Source organism: Kogia breviceps, chromosome 15 (assembly GCF_026419965.1).
Source record: "Kogia breviceps isolate mKogBre1 chromosome 15, mKogBre1 haplotype 1, whole genome shotgun sequence".
Classification (NCBI taxonomy): Eukaryota; Metazoa; Chordata; class Mammalia; order Artiodactyla; family Physeteridae; genus Kogia; species Kogia breviceps.
This window is the reverse complement of record NC_081324.1, coordinates 19032212-19040536: the sequence shown is the minus strand read 5'-3', so window position 1 is coordinate 19040536 and position 8325 is coordinate 19032212. Positions and strand designations below refer to the sequence as shown.

Genomic DNA, 8325 nt, shown 5'->3' with positions numbered 1-8325 from the left:
ACAGATTCCCTCATAGAACTTATGTTGCAGTGGGGAGTTAGACAATAGCTAAATAAAAAAGTAAAAATGTTATATGTGAAAAGGTGCTACAAAGGAAAACAAAAGTGGGGCAAATGAATAGAGAAAGATGGAGGGTGGTGTCTGTCTGGAGTTTGTACATTTTGCCTCTCTTAGAGAATAAGCTCCTATAGGTCTCTATTTTGTTTGCTTTGCATTTATTTTATTGGAGACTTCTAAACAGAATATACTAAACATGGAGTTTTTAGGTCCTTAACAACTACTTTTTGCAAATGGTAGGAAAAGACTTATCAAGCTTTTAAAGATCCCCTACTTCTTCATTTTTTTTCCCTTTACATTTTAAATATCGGGGGGGGAGCAAAATACATGGATTGCAGTCAGTTTAGTATGTGTGGGAATTAGTTTTCTTTCTATAAGCCCTCTGGCTCTAATATTTTCAATAGCACAGTTTATTTAACAGACAAGATCATCTGTAATCTTTTTGTTTGTTTCAACGGCATCTGGAAACATTAGAAACCCTGTTTACTAATCACTTTTTCCCAGCCCAAGCCCCACTGCCCTAATGCTTAACAAGCTGACGTACCTGAAAAACCCTTGATGAAACCCACTAGAAGAATCACAAGAAACAGGCTCTTCAGAGTTACCTTGTGTGCTAACCTGGGGCAGGCACTAGGACCGCCCAGACGCCAATAGGCAGCCAAGCTTCACCGCCTGTCAGAGGGATTGAGCTGCCTTTGCTGTTACACAAGAGAGCAGGCAGCAGCAGTAGCAGCTCAGCATCCTTCCTCCTTCTGGTGGATCGGAAGGTATTTACTTGCTGTTTATCATTCAGATTTTGTACACCGTCAGTGTGCCTTTAGTGTTCACTTAATCTGATGCTCTGGATCACTGTCCAGCACTTGTTGGGTTACTATATTATTTTATGTTAATTTCCACAGCTGATGGAAGCAACAGTGCCATAAAGAAATGGGCTAGATATTTCCAGAGGCTGAAATCTGGAGGCATTTGGAGGTGTAAGTACATCGGTCACAGATTTCTAATGTGCTGGCTGTGTTAGCTACGTCTTCTGACCTTCTTCCTCATTGAAGGATCCAATGTAAGATGCCATCTACGTATTTCATTCATGAAGGAAAAGCACCAAGACGGTGACAGAAAGCACTAATGATGGGCCTGAAACTCCACTTTGGAGTGGCTGTGGTTCCCTCTTCTAGCCTGTGGGTTTGCAAGAGGAGAAGCTGGATTTGCAACAGAGTTTTGATGGGAAAGAGCTTTTGCTCAGGGCTGCAGGCTGCTTGCTTGCTCGCTGCTTTCTGTTGTCAAAGCTCAAGAAGGTCCTTTCTAATCATTGCAGTGGTGCAGTGTAGGAGTCTTTTGATGCTTTTTTTAATTTCTGATTTCAAATACTCTTATCATAAATGTGGGCTGCCAGAAAGCTGTTAGACCATTCTGTACCTCTCAGTGTAAAGCCACTAAAGAAAAATCTAGTTTGCTTTCTCTTGACCATACTGTACTCAATACTACAATTAGTAGGTTATATTTTAAAAAATAATAATCTTAGATTCCCTTTCTTGTTCAACAATGTATCTGTTTATGTGTGGTAAGGGAGTAGTTTGCTATTAGAAAACCTAAATAAAGATGACTCTTCAGAGAAAATTGGACATTCCCTTTAAGTATTTTACAAATCAATTGAAGTTGATTTTTTAGGGCCTTGGTACAAATTTCCTGCATTAAAATCTCTTTGAAAATTTGAAAGCCTTGTCAAACTGTCAGATTAGATTATTACTTTAGAAGTTAGATCAGATTTAGGAAATTTATACCAAAATGTATTAGGTAAACATATTTATAACCCAATAAAATGTTAAGTCATATTAATGGTCAATTCATAGAAAATTTTAAGATAAACAGTGTCATTTAATTTATTTCAGTAAAGAAAATATCAAACTAAGATGCAAAGCAATTCATCAGTATTGAAAAAGTGACTTCAATGAGAGCAATTTTTTAAAATAAATTTTTAAATTCTTCTAGTGTTTCAAAAATTAAGTACATTATATTTTCTATATTGGAATACCCTAAGTGAGATTTCAAATTGTTTAAGTATCAAACTTTGGAAAATACTCCTATAGTTCTAAGACTCAATTTTGTAGAAGAAAGAGGGACAGAGGATATGAGAGAAGGAGAAATTGAGTCTTATTTTATTGTTCCATACTTGGTATATTTAGAACATTCTGATTGAATATTTACTATATAAACATGCTACCCATATTTTTCAAAATGTAACAAAAATTTACAAAGCTTACATTAATTTGCAAATCCTTAAATGCAAATGAATATAAGTATGTAAAAATAACATGCTGATATTGCTATATAATATTTCTTAAGCAGGGAAAATCTTTTTGAAGACAATGCCTTGCTTCTAGCAGAAATTAGGGAAGTCAGGTTGGGGTTAGTAACAGCCTTTCAATATTCTGTGATGCAAAAGTAATTTTTAAAGTTTGTTTTTAGTTGGTATAACAATATACTAGATAGCTCCATGAACTTTTTAAAATAAAGTATCTCCCTCTCTTTTAAAAACATTTTCTGTATTCCAAGTTTAGAATGTTGACTCAATTCTTCAAATTAATACTTAGCTTGAAAATTCTTGCTCAACATATGATTTCCAGCCTTAATCTTCAGTTTTTTGTCATACTCATACATGTCTTATCATAAATAATTTTAAATAACTTCATTTTATGTTCAGTCTAAAGATTCATTGAATTCCGTGATGACTTAGGGGAAAAAATCTTGAGAACATAGATCTTATTCAGAATTTGATACTTTTCACAGAACCTGAAACTTCTTCATGAATTTAAGCCCTGAAATTAAGTCCACTGGCTAGAGTCAATTGAAGACAGTGGGAAGAGTGCTCAGCAGAAATCTGGAATTGCTGGCAAACAGGTGGAGTTTAAGCTGAAGAATAAAATGCAAAAGGGAAAGCTAATTTGTTAAAGTGTGAAAGTAGTGATTATCTGGTGATTTTATCTCTGAGGATAACCCCCTTAGGCCTTGAAAAGTCTCCCTGCCCCAAAGATCCAGGTGAATATCAGTATTGTCTAGATTTACTGATTAAGTAAGGTAGGTATTTCTAAAAGATTAATTTTACATACATACTTTTATTTAAAGAGGTCCAGCAGATAGCAAATCTGGTTACACCGATTTTGTCAGCAGCCTTGGTGTCGGGGAGGGGGGGGCGTTTCTAAAGAATATAACATATTCCAGTTGAAACTGGTGCTTAGTAAGACCTTTAAGAAAGAGATGGAAAAAAATAGCTTTTACAGGCCTAAACCACCTAGAAGAAACTAGTATGAAGGGAGGAAAGACACATCAGCAAAACTTGTTCTGGTATTTCAGTTTACTTTTATTTTGGTTTTCTGAGCACCTGTGCTTTGAGTAAGAAGAGATGTCTCCTGGTAGAAGCTGTGGAAAATGCAGCTGGGGGTTGTCGTCCAATGGGAAGCACTCTGTGTTTGTTGAAGGGGTAAAGACACAAATGGAAAGAAATGACAAATAGTCCTTCTCAATTTGTCCTGCAAGGTGATTACAGTGCTAACATGAGTTTTTCAGATTCTGTTGGCCACATATATAAGCCACAATAAATAGGAATTATATGTCACTTGAGAATTTCTTTGAAATCTAATTATGATTTTCCCTTATTAAATAAAAGACCTAAAGGGAATGGAATGAAAGAGTATTATTGGCAGAAGCTACAGTTGTGCAAACCAGGAGGGATAAGTTTTGTATTTTGCTGGAGTTTGGCAATAGGGGTAAGCGATTATCCATTTTTATCCCAAAAAATTTTTTGGAAGAAGCTTTTCTCAAAAGCAAAGATGTCGTTTACAGAAATTGATTTTACATATAAAGGAATGAGTTTGTAGGTACAGCAGAAGGCTTTTAAATAGATGAGACTGCAGCCTTTGGGTAGAAAAGAGCCATTAACAATATGAAATGTGTGCCGTGCATTGTTGATAAGCTGATTCATCCCAAACATTAATTGTCCCTCCTGATTCTCACAACTGTAACTGATGTAAACATGGGACACCACTAATCTATGCTCAGTCCCTTCCCTTAGGTCTTTTATTGAAGAGGGAAGAAGTTAAAAACTCTAAGGAAACTGTTGATAAATATTAATCATGATTTCATAGGTGTTAAGTTGCAAATGAGCTTTGCTATTCCCCCGCATATAATGTAATAATTGCAGTTTGCTCTTTGGAGTTAATGTAAAATTTTACGGACACAGAATTTAATATTTTTGGATTATCTTTTTTTTATTATTGCTATTAAAAAAATAATAATGGGGGCTTCCCTGGTGGCGCAGTGGTTGAGAATCCGCCTGCCGATGCAGGGGACGCGGGTTCGTGCCCCGGTTCGGGAAGATCCCACATGCCGCCGAGCGGCTGGGCCCGTGAGCCATGGCCGCTGAGCCTGCGCGTCTGGAGCCTGTGCTCCACAATGGGAGAGGCCACAGCAGTGAGAGGCCCGCGTACCGCAAAAATAAATAAATAAAAATAATGGATTATCTTTTTAAAAATAGATATCAATTTCTTAATGTATATCAGGTATGGAAATTAGACTGGTAAACAAGGTATGTCCAACATTCATGGTCTCCATCATTCCATCATTTTGTGAAAGGAAATAGGCAACAAATATTATGAACCAAACACATGATTATTGAACTTCTTTAAAAATTATTATTATAATTTCTTACAAATAAACCAGAATATATCTGATAGGTATTAACTTGAAAATTAGAAGAGAGTGCTAAGATAAAGAACGACTTGGTGGCTTTTTTAGATGTGATTGTCTAGAAGGTTCCCTGAAAAAGTGACGTATCATCAGGGATCCCAGTAAAAGATGCAGCCAAGCAGAGGGCAGCATGTGCTATAATAGAAAAAGTGCAGACTTCGTGCAAACCTACTACAATTTAAATCCATTCTGTGTCATTCTTAAACCTTGAAATCTTGGGCATTCCACCCCCTTGATAAAACTTTACAGAGTTTTGAGAAGAATGAGATTATCTTTACAGAGTTTTGAGAAAAATGAGACAACATATTGAGTGTCCATGACAATATCTGGAGCAGATTTAAATTTCCATTATAACTTATATTGTTGCAACTTTATGAATTCACTCCTTTGAATACCTAGTCAAATAAACAAGTATTGGACTATTTTATCACTCCTGTCCCCCTTTAAATTCTTCTGGTGATTCTGTAATCACACAGTTGAGGGAGAAAAGATAGCCCCTTCCACAGACAGCAGAAAAAGAGAGCAGTGCTCCTGAATTTCCTAAAGACCAAGTCTCCATGAGGAGCTTTGTCAGATGCAGTTATGGTATATATATATATATATTTTTTGTGGTACACGGGCCGCTCACTGTTGTGGTCTCTCCCTTTTTGCGGAGCGCAGGCTCCGGATGCACAGGCTCAGCGGCCATGGCTCACGGGCCCAGCCGCTCCGCGGCATGTGGGATCTTCCCAGACCGGGGCACGAACCCGTGTCCCCTGCATCGGCAGGCGGACTCTCAACCACTGCGCCACCAGGGAAGCCCAATATGGTATATTTTTGATCGTCTCCTCAGAACCCACCAGCACAGTGCTTGATGGGGCTTAATTAAGGTGCTGTTCCCCCTAGGGAATGCCAGACTGAGATGACCACACCCAAGGAGGTTAGTTATGTGTCCCTTGCCAGGACTGTGCTTACTGGACTTTGACCTGTCAAACACAACTTCTCAAGAAGTTCAGTGAGATGAATGTGGCACTTCACAGTGCACAGCACAGGGTTCAGGCTCGAGTTGAAGAAGTGACTTCATTGGTGAAGATGATAGTCTATTGATACTTGGAGTGACTCACATCTAAACACTGTTGGAGTTTTACCATCTCATCAGTGTGCAGCCCTAAAATATATGCCTGTACACAAACAGCCACAGTATATGTATAATTTTTAAGTGTAAAATTACTATGAGTAACTTTTAAGTATTTTCCCCCTATTGCTCGTGATAATACAGCTACGTATATTGGCAAAATTGTTCAACAGTGTTTTTGCCTAGTCATTTCAAAGGAAAACGTTAATCCTGGATGTTATCAGCCAGATCTAGGTGAAGTTACTTTACTAGACAGAATTCCAAATGAAAAGCTAAGCTAATTTAAAGCCTGAAAGAGGATATGGCATTGAAAAGAGGCATCACTGGGGGAATAAGGTCCCTGACTGGTCTAGATTTGATGTGGCTAAGTTCCTGCTCTTGTGGAAGAAGATGGAATACTCCAGAGTGGCAGCCAGACAAATTAGCAAACTCAGACTAAAGCCTGTTCTGTGCAGGACCAAGAAAGTGCAACGGCCATGGCTGAGGGTGAAGAAAGCAGTAGAGACGTTCAAGTCAGAAAGTGAAATTCAAGTTCATGAGGCCCTTGTGCTGCTGGTATTTAAACCTATCTGCTGCTCAGTCACTCTCCATGTATGTGTCCTTGGAAATGTAACTTGATCTACTTAGGCCTTAGTTTCTTTATTGCAATATATTGAATTTTAGTAATACATTAATACTATTAAATGAGAGACAAATGTAATCTCTAAAAGGCAGATAATTACTAAATGAAAGTTGGAATAGCATTAATCATAGTAGGAAAACTTGTTTTAAAGGAGAAAGCATAATTCAAATTTAAAAGGTTTGTAAAATAATGATTAAATGTACAATTCACCAGTAAAATATATCTATCCTGAACATGTAAACACCCAATAACATAACCTAAATTAATCTAAACAGAATATATAAAGCAAGGAAAAACTGAAGAATCCACAATCATAGTGAGAGATTTTATCAAAATTCTCTCAGAACTGGGCAAACATTAATAGGAACAGAGAAATTTGAAGAGTACAATTTACAATCTCAATTTATTAGACAAATATGAAAACTGCAACCAATATATTTTCTTAGGCACACATAAACATTCTTCTTATTCATAAGAATTTACTAACACGAAAAACAAAGCAAATCTCGACAAATGGCAAAGATCAAATATCATAGTCAACATTATTAATTACAATATTAAAAATTTATTTGTACTAGAAACTTGTGCAGTTCAAATTAGCTATATACAATGCAAAAGGTAATGCAATCCAGACTTGAAAATCTAGAAAATAGAATCTAGATTTAAAAACAGTTATTAAATTTCATTTGATCCCATTTAAAAACTACACTTATCCATGCATCTCATTGGGATTATTTCTAACCAGGCACAATTTTCACCTTTTACACCAGGAAAAACTGTGTAAGGGTTTAGATAAAACAACCAGATTTCTGAACTGAACACCCTTGAAATTTTCCCATTAAACCACATCTGCATGATAACCAAATAGATAAATTATTGGTTTATAATAAATCCACAATTCTGATTATGAGGCCAAATTTCTATTGCGTTTACTCTGATAACTGTGGGTAAATCCTCATTTTCAAGATTAGAATTAATTCATAACTGGATTCAAGATGGTCTGTATTATAAGACCCTATATTTCTTAACACAGAAAATATTTCAATCACTGTAAAATAAATACTGACCAAATCCATTATTGATGGAACCCCAAAATGATTCATTTGCATCATGATATTGTAGGATACTTTTATCTATGTTGCTTTAATTATTATCTTGCCTTTCACTTCATTTATAAACTGTTTTTTAAAAACCTTAGAATATAGAAATTTGACCGTTAACAGACCATTCTAATGCCCTGCTTTAGAAAAGTTTAAATTATTCTCAATTTTCCATTTGTCAACATTCAAACTAGATCCAAATTCCATTTCAGATCTATAGCAACTTTGCTCTCAATCTGAAAAGGGCAGAGAGACTTTCTGTCTGAGCATCGCCTATACTCTTTGATAAAGAATGACCTTTTTTTATGCCTTAACAAGAAAAATCTCTAGGGAAGATACAAATCTTGTATCATTCTATGTGTATGTCAAAAGTTATCTATATGAAGAACAAATGGCTCAATTAAAGAGCAATTGCTCCTGGCAAAGTGATCATCTAAATGGTGCTTTTTCATTTTGAATGGATCCCTTTAGCTGTTACTGCAATAAAAAGACAGTATATTCCAAGTCTGTTCAAGTTATTTTCAGGATGTTAAAGTTTCCTTCTTTCAATAATACTCTGCTTCCATTAACGTATTCAAACTTTTCAGTTTTAGTATATTTAAAGTGGAGTTTAGAAGGGACTTTAGAAATCTTTGTCTGCCGCCACCAGTTTAGAGATGATGAACCTGAAGTTCTAAGCGGTCAGGTCATGA

At 36.2% G+C, this 8325-nt stretch overlaps 1 protein-coding gene across 3 annotated transcripts in view; it reads left to right on the top strand.

The window, feature by feature from the left end:
* The first annotated feature begins 734 nt into the window (after positions 1–734).
* Positions 735–8325, top strand: part of RAB27B (RAB27B, member RAS oncogene family) — a 158350-nt gene continuing 150759 nt past the window's right edge. The window contains exons 1-2 of one of the 3 annotated variants that reach the window (XM_067014643.1): positions 735–824; positions 957–1031. The gene's annotated coding sequence lies outside the window, so the exon portion shown is untranslated. The remainder of the gene's footprint in view (positions 825–956; positions 1032–8325) is intronic. The other 2 variants (XM_067014644.1, XM_067014645.1) reach the window with 2 other exon arrangements.